We start from the raw sequence: 14,941 nt of genomic DNA on the forward strand, positions 1-14,941 counted from the left end.
TATAAAGCTTAAATCCTATCTCGTTGTCCACAATGTAAGTGAACAGTGAGCACTATGAAGAAATTAAAATAAAATTATATTCCAAAAATATTTTAATTATTACAGCACTATTTTACTCCTTTTACTTTTTTCAATTATTCACTTAACCAATAAACTGGAAAATTCAATCTGTATAAATCATAATGTAATTGAAGGTACTCTAAAATGGTTTAAACAATATCATTATTACGTCATTTCTGAATAATTCTTCATAGTTTCCAACTACATTTCCTATAAATTTGTATTTTCCTATAAATTTTGTGCATGTAAACTAAATCAAATGCAGATTATCCAGGATGATTATCCAGGAATACTGATCTTAATTCATTTTAATCTATCCATTTTATGGCAATAAATCTGTGATATATTGTTTATCAATAATTTTGTCAATATTTTTAATATAATATATACATCTAATCTAGATTTTCACAGATCCATTATTGTGATTTAGAATACAAGATAAATCACTCACCAATACGAAGTGCAGCAGCGGAGTTGTAATTGCACTGGACCTGGAATTAAAAAATTACGCTTAGTTGAGAATAGAGAGATATATCTAGATTAGAGAATAACATTTAAAATAATTAATATTCTAAAAAATGATTATTGCGCGCATTGAATCATTTTGCTTATCTTTAATAAATATTTAATTATAAAAATACATAATTTCCGAAAAGTCTTTTTTTCAATTTTATAAATAAAAATTTAATTCTTACAGAAATAATTCATTCGATTTAAAGTGCGTTCAAAGAATTTTGATACATGTACAAGTAATAAATATTAAGCAACATAATTTCTATTATAAGTATTTTAAATAGGTTCTTCTAAAATGTACAGATTCAAATAATCTCTTGAATATACAAGTACATTATTGTATTACAGTGCAAAATAGTACATGAAACTTTTTATGTGACACGGAAATAAATGATTAATTTTGTAGTAACAAGTAACAAATAACACATAAATAATAAATTACTCCAAAGTTGCTCCGCCGTGGCATGATGCCTCCTAGGCCTCCTCCTCCTCTCAGCCATCCTCTCAATCGTTGCACTCACACAATATAATACTCGCAAAAATACAGTTGATTACAATCGCATGTATAATAATCACAGGAATACGACGGCATTTTCGCGACACGCACTTCATTGTATTACGACGCAACAATAATGAGAGAAAAAAAAATGCGTAAAAAGTTATGACTACCTTGATTCCCCATAGAGTTCTGCATAACGATTGAATTCACGAGAATACCACGCAATTACACAAGATTCTTTTATCGCCTGTTAAACGTTCTTAATGATTAATAAATCTTTACTACCAAATAATATTAAATTCGAACGGTACGCAACATTTAGACAAATACAATGTGAGTAGACAAACGACACTGTATAATCGAAAGATCGTATTAAAGTATAATAATTAATTATGACTGATTGCTGTACATGATTCGCATTTTTTTAACGCGTAGGATGCTTCTGATATTCCAATGCAATTTCGAATACCTCATTCGTGAATGAAAATCAAATACGTATCACGATATTCGGCTCGTACGAATAATTCAACCATTTATTTCGATAATATCTATATGTTAAGTATTACAGTAATCATGAGTCAATCAATCGAACATACGCGCAGCTAATTGTTCGAAGCAATGATTCTATACATCTCCTGATACTTCAACGACCAAATCTTGAGAGATAATACGACGATAAACGCGGAATAATAGAGCGACCCCCACTACGCGACCCTGCGAGCTTCACTATGCGATTGATAACCGATGACCTTGTGTTATTGTTTACCGCTGTGCGTCGACTAACGGCCAGCGAACGATTTCCGTTAGTTTATTCCGCATTACTCGTCGAACGGTGATCGTGCTTCGAAACATCTAATTTATAATCTCTCAAATAATTAACAATTGACTCTGTCTGCAAATTAATTGATTCTTCCAAATTTAAGATAGTTATTTGTTACATAAAGATATCTCTCGTACGATTTACTCTTGTTCATGTTGTTGTTTAATATATAATATATATATATATATATATATATATATATATATATATATTCGTATAAATATAAATTTGTATAAATACAAATATTTTCTAAAGATGTTAAAATATACATAAAAATTGCTTAATAATTTTTATATATCTGTAAAAATCATGAAAATTAATCCAGGACACGAAAAACTCATCGTGTGTAGTAAGAGTGCCAAAAACTTGTATTTATAAAGTATGTACTAAGAGTAAGTCATGTTAAATTAATACAATTATAATTTCACTTTAATAACATATTGCATATCGTAATTTCGATATATATATAATTTATTTTAATCTTCCGTTCATGTTTAATTTACTAATCGCAACTTTGTCAGATCGGATCTTACTCGCATTATTTCGTAATAAACATGTAACATCTAATTGAAAATATTGCGCTCGAATATTCTAATCAATGAAGAATCAAGTACATATCGCGATGACATTGTATGAATATTTAATCATTTATTTCGATAATATCTATGCATTTAAGTTATAGTACTCGTGATTCAATCATCGTGATTAATCGACCATATGTGTCGTTAATTATCGAAGCAAGTGATTCTACACATCTTCCGGTACTTCTACGACCAAATCTTGAGAGATAATACGACGATAAAGAGCGGAATAATAGAGCAACCCCCCTATGTGATCCCCACCTGCAAGTTCCACTATGTGATTAATAACCGACGTCGATGACCTTGTTATTGTTTGTACGCTCGTGCTGTGCGCCGAACGGCCAACGGCATTAACGGTGCGAATGAGTCCCCTTATCTGCGCATTATTCTTCGAACGATGAACGTGACAAGTACTCCAAAATCTAATTCATTTCCTCGCAAATAATTAGAAATGGACTATCCGCGAACTAATTGATTCTTCCCGATTCGAGATGATTATCTATTACAGTAAAGATATGTTGTACGATTTATGATTCTTGCTCATGTTAAAAGTCATGTTTGATTAATACAATTATAATATTTACTTGATGCTTTAAAAACATATCGTAAATTCAATATTTGTATAATTTATACGATTTATTTTAATCTTCGTTCATATTTAATTTCCTAATTGCAGCTGAGATCAGATCTTGCTTGCATTGTTTCTTCATCGTAATAAAATGCGTGTAGTGTGTAATTGAAACGAAAGTGCGCTTGATCGAATATTCTAATCATTAGTACATACATGATAATAATTAGGTAACTGTGCCTTCGCGAGTGTTATATCGAATGCGTGTGTCTGTACAACAAAATCTGAGAGGAAGAGGAGGCCTGGAAGACATCATGCTACGACGGAGCGACAATGAGATAAATAATTTATATTATATATTTACGCAACAATTAATTTTTTAAATAGTAATTGTTTCAGGCGTTATATATAATTTGAATATGTTTGTCTTTTATAGTTCAATACTTCTTATATTACAACTCCGCTGCTACGCGTCGTATTGGTGAGTGAGGAATTACGTTTTATTTTAAATAAAATAAAATAATTTGTGTATAATGAATTTGTGAAAAAATGTATGTTAAAAAGGATATTATAGTAAAAATAAGTACATTAGAAATAAGTAATAATATAGATTCACTGTCTTACAATAGATGTAATCGATAAATAATTTATCCTGTAGTAAGGATTAGAATCAATAATTTATTCTTCTAAATATAAATTGTCTGGCAATAGAACTGATAACATCTTTAAAAAATAACATATTAATAATGTTGTTTGGATAATTTTAGATTTTAGAAAATCAAACATATTGTAATTTCAATTTTAATTATTTTAAATTTTCAAGTTCATTGATATAATTACAATTTTTCTAAAGAATCGAGAAAAACTTTCAATTACTCAATCGAACTAAGTATATTCTAACTCAATCGAACTAAGTATATTCTAACTCAATTACTTTCATGTCTTCATGAAAGAAATGTATAGTTTCATACAGGCTTGACTAGTTAGGTCTGTGATTAAAAAAAGTTGCCAATGCACTGTGGCGGAAGAAAAAAGCGCATTCATCTAAAAAAAAAAAACATCTCAAAAACCATAAATCGATTAAACAGACGCGTGATGTGCATTCAAATCGGCTAATTATAACAGATACAAAGTAGCATTCTATCAAAATTATGGACAGAAAGATGTCCATGCTAGGAATATTAAGTATACATTAAGTTACCTATACATTAACTTGTTGCTATTTTTATAACGTCCTTGTCCCTATAGATATCTTGGATCATAATCGTATATAAAAGCGGAAAGAAATAAAAGAAATTACAGTCTTAAATTAAATCTTCTTTTTTATTGAAATATTTAAATTAATTATATATTTCGAATTATCACTCAATGATTAAAAATCTTTGTATTAATAAATTTTCGACTATTCTCTGTGAAATTAAAATCGATAACAGAATTTACAAAGTCAAGTTTAGTTATTTTGATTAATATATGTATTACGAAATTAATAATATGTATATTATTGAAATATCAATTTACTTTAAAGATATGTTTAAAACGTAAAAAAATATGTTTAACACGTCTGCCTAGCTGCCCTGCCTTAAACAAATCTTAATTTGCTGGTTAAGTGGGGGGAGGGGGAGGGGAAGAAGAAGGGAACAGCTCGACAGACATTCAAAAAACCAGCTTTGTAGAGGCTTGAATGAAGCTATAAAAAAGATCTAGAATAAGATAATTGAGTATATTAAGATAAATTTAATAAATTAAAATATTTTCTGAAAATAAAATATAAAATTTTACAAAATTTGAGGAATTATAAGAAATATACAATATTATAGCAGAAATATATTATATCTAACATAAGAAAGTTAATTATTTGTCATATTCTCAAATGTTTGCATTTCGAAGCAGAAAATCAATGATTGACAACAATTCGATTTATACGCAAGTAATTTTAAAGCAAAAGTAATCTTCTGTATCGCCGATCAATTTCAATTTTATTGCGGAATTCCGATATACATGGCCTAGTAAATAATCTCGTACAATTCCAAAGATCGATGTTTCCTTTCAGTACGGCATATCGTCTCATTTGTATCGGGCGTATTTGTGTGCATGCCGAACATACCTTACCTATGATTAGGTTGATCGGCTTTATTTCCTGTTTACACTGTTCCAAGTGGTAGATAATTAAGGGATAAAGGAAATCTCATAGCTTTAGATTCATTTCTCGATTACACGCGTATTCGTCTAGCATGGAATCGGCTTTTTTTCTGCTTGTTCAGATCTAAAAATACTTATAAGTAAACGTGTTAATAAGGGCAGATCTTTTATCTTTTTATACTTCTAATCATCGTATAATTCCATGAAAAATTTATGATCTGAACGTTGAGTATCAATAAATACTGCATCGCAAATACTATGCCTATGATTGGAGGATCAATTCAGTTAATACATAATTACGCTCACAAATTGTAATTATTTTATTTTATAAACCCTACGAACCCTTTAATTATCTAATTAGTTCTCTTACAGAAATCTAATACTGGCCAATGTATTACTGAAATACAATAATTCATTACTTCTTTGGAGTACTAAAAACACTAAACAAAAATATTTTTAATACTTAAAATTAAATAAAATAATTAATTACTGTTTTTCAATATTAAATTAGCCAGTGTTAGATTTCTGTATTATGTAAGGATTATAAAATAAATATAACAAATGGCTTAAAAAATTTAATTCATTAACACATCACACACAATTAAATGATGCATTTAATATGATGAATTTAATTCACAGAAATTAATTTACATACATTGTACATTTTTAACGCTTGATAACATCTCGATTGGATTTCATCTTTTAAAAAGTGTTAAGTAGTTGACAAGCATTCCAATGGCCGCCTTATCACAAAAATCACACTGACATTTAAAACGATCAAGTTGTCGATTTAAAATGTTTAAATCCCTGCGAGTCTTTAAATTCACATAAGTACGTGTTAAAACTTTTAGAGTATCTTAGTGTGCATCTACATCTCGTATATCTAATTATAAACATAGCTATTCTCTGCTGAAAGATGGGTCGAACGACACTTCAGCAATATAAAAAAAAGTAGAGGTCTATCAATCGTCGATGCTTACATGATTTTTTTTACGCGCGCGCAATACTTGATGTCTCGAGGCACATAACCGCGGATCGGAAACATCACTCGAAGAATTTATGTATACTTAATTTCACGATGACACTCTCGAGAGGCATGTTCTCTTAGATCTGTAACACACGCGACAAATTTTCCTACGCTCCCGCTGTTTTACGACACTGATGAAGACACAGAAGATCCTTCGTCAACTCTTTCGAAATTATCAGTGAGAAATAATCGAGCAGTAAAAAATGTTTTCACCTCGTAAAATGTTTGACAATAAAATGAGATTGACGATGGCTACTTGTGTGGTCTTTTAAATGATAATTCTAAGGGTGTGATAATTTTGAAATTGTTTGATGAAAATATCCTTCGGTAAATCAAAAGTTTTTTATAAATGGAAGTTTATTAATAAATTATCTATCATAATGATTTTTTTATTCTTAACTTTAAAATTTTTTATATTCAATATAAATTACACTTTGAAATAATTTTCAGTTAAAATTAATGCCACTGAAAATTGTGATGTTAAATGAACATATTTTTCGCGAGATATTTATTAAAAAAGAATTGACTTAATAGATAAAAAAATATGCTACAATAAAAAACAGCAATAAATTTGAGTTATTCATTCGAGTACTTCATTAGCGGAAAGTCTGCATAGATTAACAAATGTGTATCCGTGCATCAAGATAAAGTCATAAATAATTATCTGAGCAAAGAAAAACGAAAACGGAACATGATAAACGGACATTTTCCGCACGCATTCATAAATTATCAACTGTCGCGCATGTCGTGTCGATTATGTATGCACATTGGCATTAAAATCAGAGCAGCAGGATGTTATTTAAGAACCGTCATTGTCGTGACGGACGAAGCGGCAAAAGAAGCTATACCCGCGGAATGCGAAACACTCGGCGGTTAATCGGAAGCGTGAAGCACGAAGGATAGCCCGAGAAAGCCGGCCAGCCATCTGATTATCGGTCTACCTGGCCTACCAGATGCAAATGGACCACTCGGAACACAAGCAGAGGAAGTATCCGCGCGCGAAGCAGATATTACATTAGGTCGAAAATAGATCTGAAGGCCGTTTGACCACGCATTGCATCCCTACAATACGTTATCGTTGTCATTGAATATCTCTCCGATCGAATTCATTCGAACGCTGTATAATTGTTGCTTTGAATAAGAAAAAATTTCAATACTATACTGCGGCAAAGATCATCGAATAGGACTTTGCAATAGCAAATCTTAGTCTACAAATCGACACACATTTAAAGACAATTGATCTAGACCTGTCAGATCGTTCTTTTCATATACAATATATAGAATAAAAAATACATTGAAGAAATCTGATTTTCGATTTATATACGTATTATAAAAATTATTGCAACTATAGGTACAGTTATTAGTACTGTTTTTCTTGCGCGAGTTTTTCTAATGCAGTGAGTTCTAAATCTCTAAATTTTCAAGTATTTATCGAAATTAATAGTTTGTGGAATGATTATAATTTTATGAGTAAACTTCGAGTAACAACAATCATCAAAATTTCCATATACGTATTATAATTGTATATTATGTCTTACGGCAAATTTTTTTACTGCATAAAGCTATTTATACAAATAAAATCTATTAAAATTAAATTTTAAACTATAAATGATTCAATATCTTTTTGACAAAAAGAAATCGAGAGACAAAATATCATTTTTTTTATCTAGCTGGATATTAAGTTCTTTAATAGCAATATCATTAATCGATTTTTACACAGTACTTGCAAAGCAAAATGAAAACATAAATTGCATTAAAAAATTGCAAAATAACCTCGCTTGGAATATGTACGTAATGCAATTGCGTGCTGACGGTCGTTGATCGAAGAAGCTTTTTTCACTCTCGGTATTATCAGGAACATTAATAATTGCACTTGATTGGCCGCGGACAAGATGATCCACGAAGTAGATTTCAAAGAGCGCATTGCACTTCTACCTGATTGCAATCAAGTTCTCGTACAGTTTCTGCTACGTGGTTGCACATAATATAGATACAGAATGTATTTATTATGACGCTGGAGAGATCTTGAGATGACTATATTTTATACTTATTAATATTATCAATTTTCTACTTAAACTGTAACGTGTATACAGTATGTATATAGCAGAATCTAATATCTAGTGCAATTAATAAAAAAATATAACATATTTGAATTTGAGAATAATTTTGAAATATTGATAAGATTTGATTCTCTGATAAGAATTGATTGCATCAATACTCTCATAAAAGATCTACTGTATTTTCTATAATCGCTTGATCTATCAAATAATCCATTAAACAAAATACAAAGTAAATGCAACAAGAAAAGATATTTTGAATTTTCACAAAATTATCACTATATTGCTTCAAATTACGGGAAATGTGCAATTTATTGGAAACGATGTAATAATAATCAGAATTCATTGCATAAATCCAAGTTATGTTAATGAACTGTTTTAACTCAATTTTATATTTTTCAAACAAGAATTTATATTCGTTCTTAATTTTATTTATTCCGGAAACGAGATTTGCATTAACATATTATAAGTATTTATATACTTTACATTATTTTAATAATATGTCTGTGTAAAGACAAAATATAAATCTAAAAATATAAATTAAAATTAAAAATGAAATATTTTTCATTAATTACATTAGTTAGTCACAATATGTATACTAAATAAAATATCCAAAAAGTTTGAAATAATTTTGTATAATTAACATTATAAAAAATCAAAACTATAGTACAAAATTTAAAGGAACAAGATTTTTATAGTATATAATATATTTTTGAAAATTTATCAATGTTTTAATTAATCATATAATAAATTAATACCTATCACAATCACCATGGTTTTTTATACACGGAGATTGTTCTATCTTTTGTACAAGTTTCATCCTTATGAATAATTTCGACATCGCCGGTGTAAATCCTCAAGGCAACTTACGTCCATCTCTTCCTTCCTCTAAGAACCTAAACGACCGACGCATCGTTTCACACCTCACCGGCAAATTGGATCCGCTGAAGAGTCGTGTCTACCGACACCGTCGCGGTTTTTTTGCGGTTTAAATCGAGGTCAATTTGAAAGTTAAACGAACTCTCGCAGCGGGTACTCTTTCTTTCATGCGGCTGGTCCCGAAAATCCCAATCTAGATGGACGTAAGGTCGGTACCTTTGATGGCGCAATCACAACGAGAGGCGCCATTCCACGTGTTCGGAACGTTAAATATCTGTCTTGTTATCAGGTATTCTTCGTCTTTACAGCCGTTCGCACGTTCTTCGTAGCCGGACGATTATAAATCTTTACTCTTATACATCAAGCATAAAAAATAATATTCTCTTTGTGTGATTGCTTATTATAATTATATTAAATTTGCAAAAAAAAAATGCTAGTCGATTTTTAATATGAATGAAATATGAATGGAACCTGATTTTCGAATCTACGGAAAATATATTAATACCATATAAAAAACAATAAAGTAAAAATAAAGTAAAAATTCTAAAATGAAACACAACTTTAAATGAAAATAATTACTCATAATATTTTATGATTGTGAATTTCTTATCGTGATTCCACAACGTATAGTTGTTTTTATTTGAAATAAAAAAATAATAGAAATGTAGAGCATTAATAATGGCATTAATAATGGTAACATCGTCACTGCGCCTCTCGCGAAGCGATCGATCTTTTTTTTCTGCGTAAGAGCAGGTTTGCGTCTTGCAATTTACAGGTGCAGAGTCATCCTCGCTTCTGCATATCTCCGGAAGATCGCTTGATAATACGAGAGACAGTGCCGATTTAGAGCTGTCTTATCGAGACTGTTCTCGTAAAGTCGGAAATTATTAGATATATCCAATAAACGATTTGACATTTGTGATTGCATCAAACGTACTCTCCTGGAAGCATTCGTTGCGTGGTAAATGAAAAATTTCTTGTGCATGGTTAATATGACCGCAATTTCCTATTCAATATTGATGTTTATCTGAGATTCGATTCTTTATCATTCGATAATTGATTTTCGTATTTAATTGCATTTCAACATGGTTTTCTTTTTAGATCTGTACAATTGTGAGAAGGCTACATAAGAAGGCTACATATTATTTCTCTTTGCAAAAAAACGCAAGTCTATATATAAATGCAACATGCGTATCATCGACATTCACATTTTGACATTGATAATTCCCCAGCTCGAAACGATTAATAATTATAAATTCAATTCTCATCAAAATAAACTATTTTGATGAGTTGAGCTTGAGGATGAAATACAATCAGAAAAAATTTTGTTAATTATTTCGACTTCAATTTGGTTTAATAAAATAATATAAAATGTAATTCCATCAAGAATTATTTAACATAGTTTCAGGTTTAAAAAGAAATAGGAAAGACACAGTAATATGATATTAATTCAAATTCATGTATATATAATATTAACTCAACTCTTATGTTTCTTAAAATAAAATTGATTTTAAATTAATGGAAAGACCTACTGACGAATATATTACTGAAGTAAAATAACTAAATTAAATTATTTTTTTATGTTCTTTTTTATATTTATATATGGACAGTTCTGAGTTTTGACAGTTAATATAAAAATAAATATGCATTATCATATTCCGGAATAGCGACGACCAGATGCTAGAGATGTTTGTATGAACAAGTAGATCGAAGATGTCGCCTGTCGAAGACAAGTTGCCGCTAATAAGCACACTGAGCAGAATTATAAAATGCTACTAAGACGAGATATCCGCTAGTTATTATTCACTGTTACTCTGTAATGATTGTAGAGCTCGTTGATTTTCCACAATATGGTGTACGGAAATGTATGACTGTCGGGCCATTACTTGCACGAATGAAATGCGTAATATAGGTATAATATTATTCGAGAATCATTTGAACCAGTTTTCACGAATAGCTCATTATTGTACATTGTTGTACATGTTAGTTGTGATTGCTAAGATAGATATTCATCATGAAGTTGTCGGCCTAATCAAAATGTATTAACATATCCATTTGTACATGCAATTATATGCGTATATGTTATATGCATAATTGTATATATTTATACTATTGATTTGTGAGTTAGATCTAATACAAAATTCTTGAAAAATAAATAAAATTCTTAAAAAATAATTGAAAATGCGATATCATCGACATTCACATTTTGACATCGATAATTTCCCAGCTCGAAACGATTAATAATTATAAATTCAATTCTCATCAAAATAAACTATTTTGATGAGTTGAGCTTGAGGATGATGAAATACAATCAGATAAAATTTTGTTAATTATTTCGACTTCAATTTGGTTTAATAAAATACCGCGGAGTGCAAAAATAAAACAAATCTATAATTTATAAGCTCATTTAAAAACGATTCAATTTTTATTTTAAATAAAACGAAAATTATGAATTTATTTCATTTCGCTTTCTTGTATACAGCTGCTATGTAACTAAATTTTTATATAGTTGCTGAAACAACAAACGCGTGTATGTATATATTTTTGCAATTAATGAAATTGATTTTCAGATTTAAGTCTCGAATAACAGAAAAACGTTATAAGAAAAAATTTACAAGATAAACGTAAAATAATCATATTTTTAATTCGAATCTGAGAGATACTGTAAAAAATAGCTAGTACTTAGACAATTTTACATACTATCTAATGACTATCCGATACCTGCTACTTTGAATATGATTTTTCTTTTAAATTCTTCTGGAAAATGGTTATGGCAAATAGGCGGGCAAGTACGAGTCAATACGACGTATCATTACGGAAAGAGAAGACGTACTCCCTTCTCGATTCCAAGAATAGAGAATGTTTCTGAGCTTACATTTATATTGCTAAGAGAGATTAATCCATAATTATTAAAAAAATAATTAGTTGATTTATCCATTATTATTGCAATGTACAGATTATAATGTCAGATTAACCAGAAAGTTTAATTATATTCTTATTAGAACAACTAATTTTGAATAATAAGAAAAAAAATCATAAAAAATATTAAAATATCTTTGGGATATCTATTACTAATTTATATTTATTCATGTGATTCTTATTCTTGTTTATAATTATCTTGTTACAGCTACAGAATAATTTCTTAAAGTTTTTAATACTAAATTTAATCGCGTTATAGTTCAATATTCAATTTTTTTCTTACTTTTGTAAACAAATAACTATATAAAGATATGTATATAAATTACGTACATAAGTACTTATACTGATAATCAGAAAAGTTAAAGCATAAAACGCTCCAGTTGCTAGAAAATCAAAATTTTTTACAACTCAATCATGTTTGAGTTTCTTACATAATTACTCTGATAGTTGCTCATCATGCTTAAATTTCCTACATAATTATTTTGATAGTAAAATTATTTTCAAATCTATATTTACCTTAATTTTTAGATACTTCAGCAAAATCTTTCCGTGTATATAATATGAAAGATAGATTAGTTAATATCCATGCAAAAATAAATAGATATCAAACTTATTATATTAACATCTGATTGTCTCAATAAACTCACTATACACAGCAAAGAAAAGAAATGTCGAATAAATAAATCCGCGGTGCGCTCTGCCTGTTGCGAAGAATTACGACGCCTCAACTTCTTGCTAGTAAACAGGATGAAATTTGCGTTAAGTACTTCGCGATGTAAAGTTATCTTGCGCTTCTCATCGTATAAACATACGCGCGAGAAGAAATAAATTCGTTTTATAACAAGGTACATTAATAAAGGTAAAAGGAAAGTGATAAAAACCGCGTAATTAAGTCAACTTTAGCAGCAGTATTCGTGTTGTAACTTCTATCCATTTGCGAAATTATGATAAAGAAATGAAATAAGAAAGCTTCTGAATGAAGATTGCCGCCTCTCGTTAAATGCCTCAAGCTCTTTTTCAATGAGATAAAAAGTCCAAGGTAATATATTCACATGATTGATCGTTATAAATCTTCGTATGATAAAACTCTTTCTTCTTTCTTTTTTATTTTCATATTTACAAATCAAAAAATAATCAATGAGAAATCGATTGATTTTTTTAATATTTCCATAATAAGTGTAACATCACTTTTGTTCAAATAAATAACATGTATTTGTTTTTTAAATTATTAAATATATCTTCTAGCTTTTTTTAGAATTTAATATCTGTATTCTATATTTTTCATAAAATAAAATAAATATTAATTCTTCCTAAAAACTGCATAACAAAAATTCCTAATTCATTTATTCAATTTCAAAAGAATACGTTAAAAAATTGACCTGATTATCCCAATTGAATTATGATTGATTTTCATGTGATCCATACCGGGAATTATGTCACGCTAAATTATATTGTACGAAAATTGACAGTAAATTGGCCCGCTTATCTCGCATTCTTGTTGATAAGATCTTTTCGAATTCGTGTATAATCGTTGCATAAAGCTTAGCAACTTACGGTTTGGAGATCCGGCAGCTAAATAAAAAGTATTGATTTCCTCTGTAGTTATCGATAACGATACATTGAAAACGATGTGAAAAACAGAACAAATAATGTTAAATATGGATTAAATAAAAAAAGATTATTCAGAATCACTTTTAAAATCTATACATTTAATCAATCGATTCTATTTTTTAATCATTCCATTATTTCAATAATAATAATCAAACTTAATCAAATTTACTCGTCAAGAAATATAGTTTTCACATTTACTTTACTCTATGTGGGTATACATGTATTGCATGTATCGATGAAGAGTTACAAACAATAAGCATTACTTTGCCGGAGGGATTGATGTAAGCGCCACGCTTCGTTTCACCGCGAAGACAGCTCGATGATTATTGTTTAAGCAAACGAATAGTTGGAAATAACCACAGGGCAATTCGTATTATGTGCGCGAAAATGTAGAAATACGTGAATCAAAGTCTAGTTCATATAATACGTGGCATCATGGGCTACTATAATTGGTATTTATTAGAAATTTTTTGCTTTTAATTTATTAATATACGTATGTTGTAAAATTATTTGTTAATGTACGAACTTTATATTATTTATTTGTATCAATTATGATCTCTTTAATTTCATGATATCTAACTTGAAATTGTTAATAATAATTTTTCTTATTTAAAATAACGAATTGGTCTGACTTTGATCTAAGTATTTGTATGTAAATCGGACCACATAAATATGATGAAGGAAACTCTTAGAAAAAACATCGCATCGAGATAATATCGATGCCCGCGAGGTTACGGGCTGATTTCCACAAGAAACACGGGCTTCAGCTAATTATCTTAAATACTTAATTTATATCCGGTGGAATTCGAGGCCTTTTGCCGCGCTCGTGCAACTTCAAAGGCGGATCTCAGCAAATGGAAATCGGAGATGTATAGAAATCTCGTTGCAAAGAGAGGGCCGTGGAGATTAGGTCGGATAATGTTTAATTGGAAGTTTAGTTACACGAGCGGATGATTATTCGAGATATCGGATCATGCTTTCAGTGACCTTTTTAATCATATTGATCGTAATCCATCCTTATTTCAAGATCGTCTTAACTCTCTATTTGCAATCTGGACCTGTTTTACCATAGCGAAATTTTACTCTGAAATTTCGTCTTCATTGTTGCTCAAATTTCAATTTTTATTAACAAATTTTTATATTTGAGTTCAAAACCTATTTGTTAATGTAATAAAAATATTGAAAAATAATCAAACTTTTTTCAAAAAAAATAATAAAAAATTAATTGAACAAAAAGATCTTACAGATTATAAACGGGAATAAAAATA

General features: G+C 29.3%; 1 protein-coding gene across 1 annotated transcript in view; it reads left to right on the forward strand.

The window, feature by feature from the left end:
• LOC105623399 overlaps positions 1-14,941 on the forward strand; it is a 92,837-nt gene that overhangs the window by 61,185 nt on the left and 16,711 nt on the right. The window lies entirely within an intron of this gene.

Source organism: Atta cephalotes (assembly GCF_000143395.1).
Source record: "Atta cephalotes unplaced genomic scaffold scaffold00057, whole genome shotgun sequence".
Lineage (NCBI taxonomy): Eukaryota > Metazoa > Arthropoda > Insecta > Hymenoptera > Formicidae > Atta > Atta cephalotes.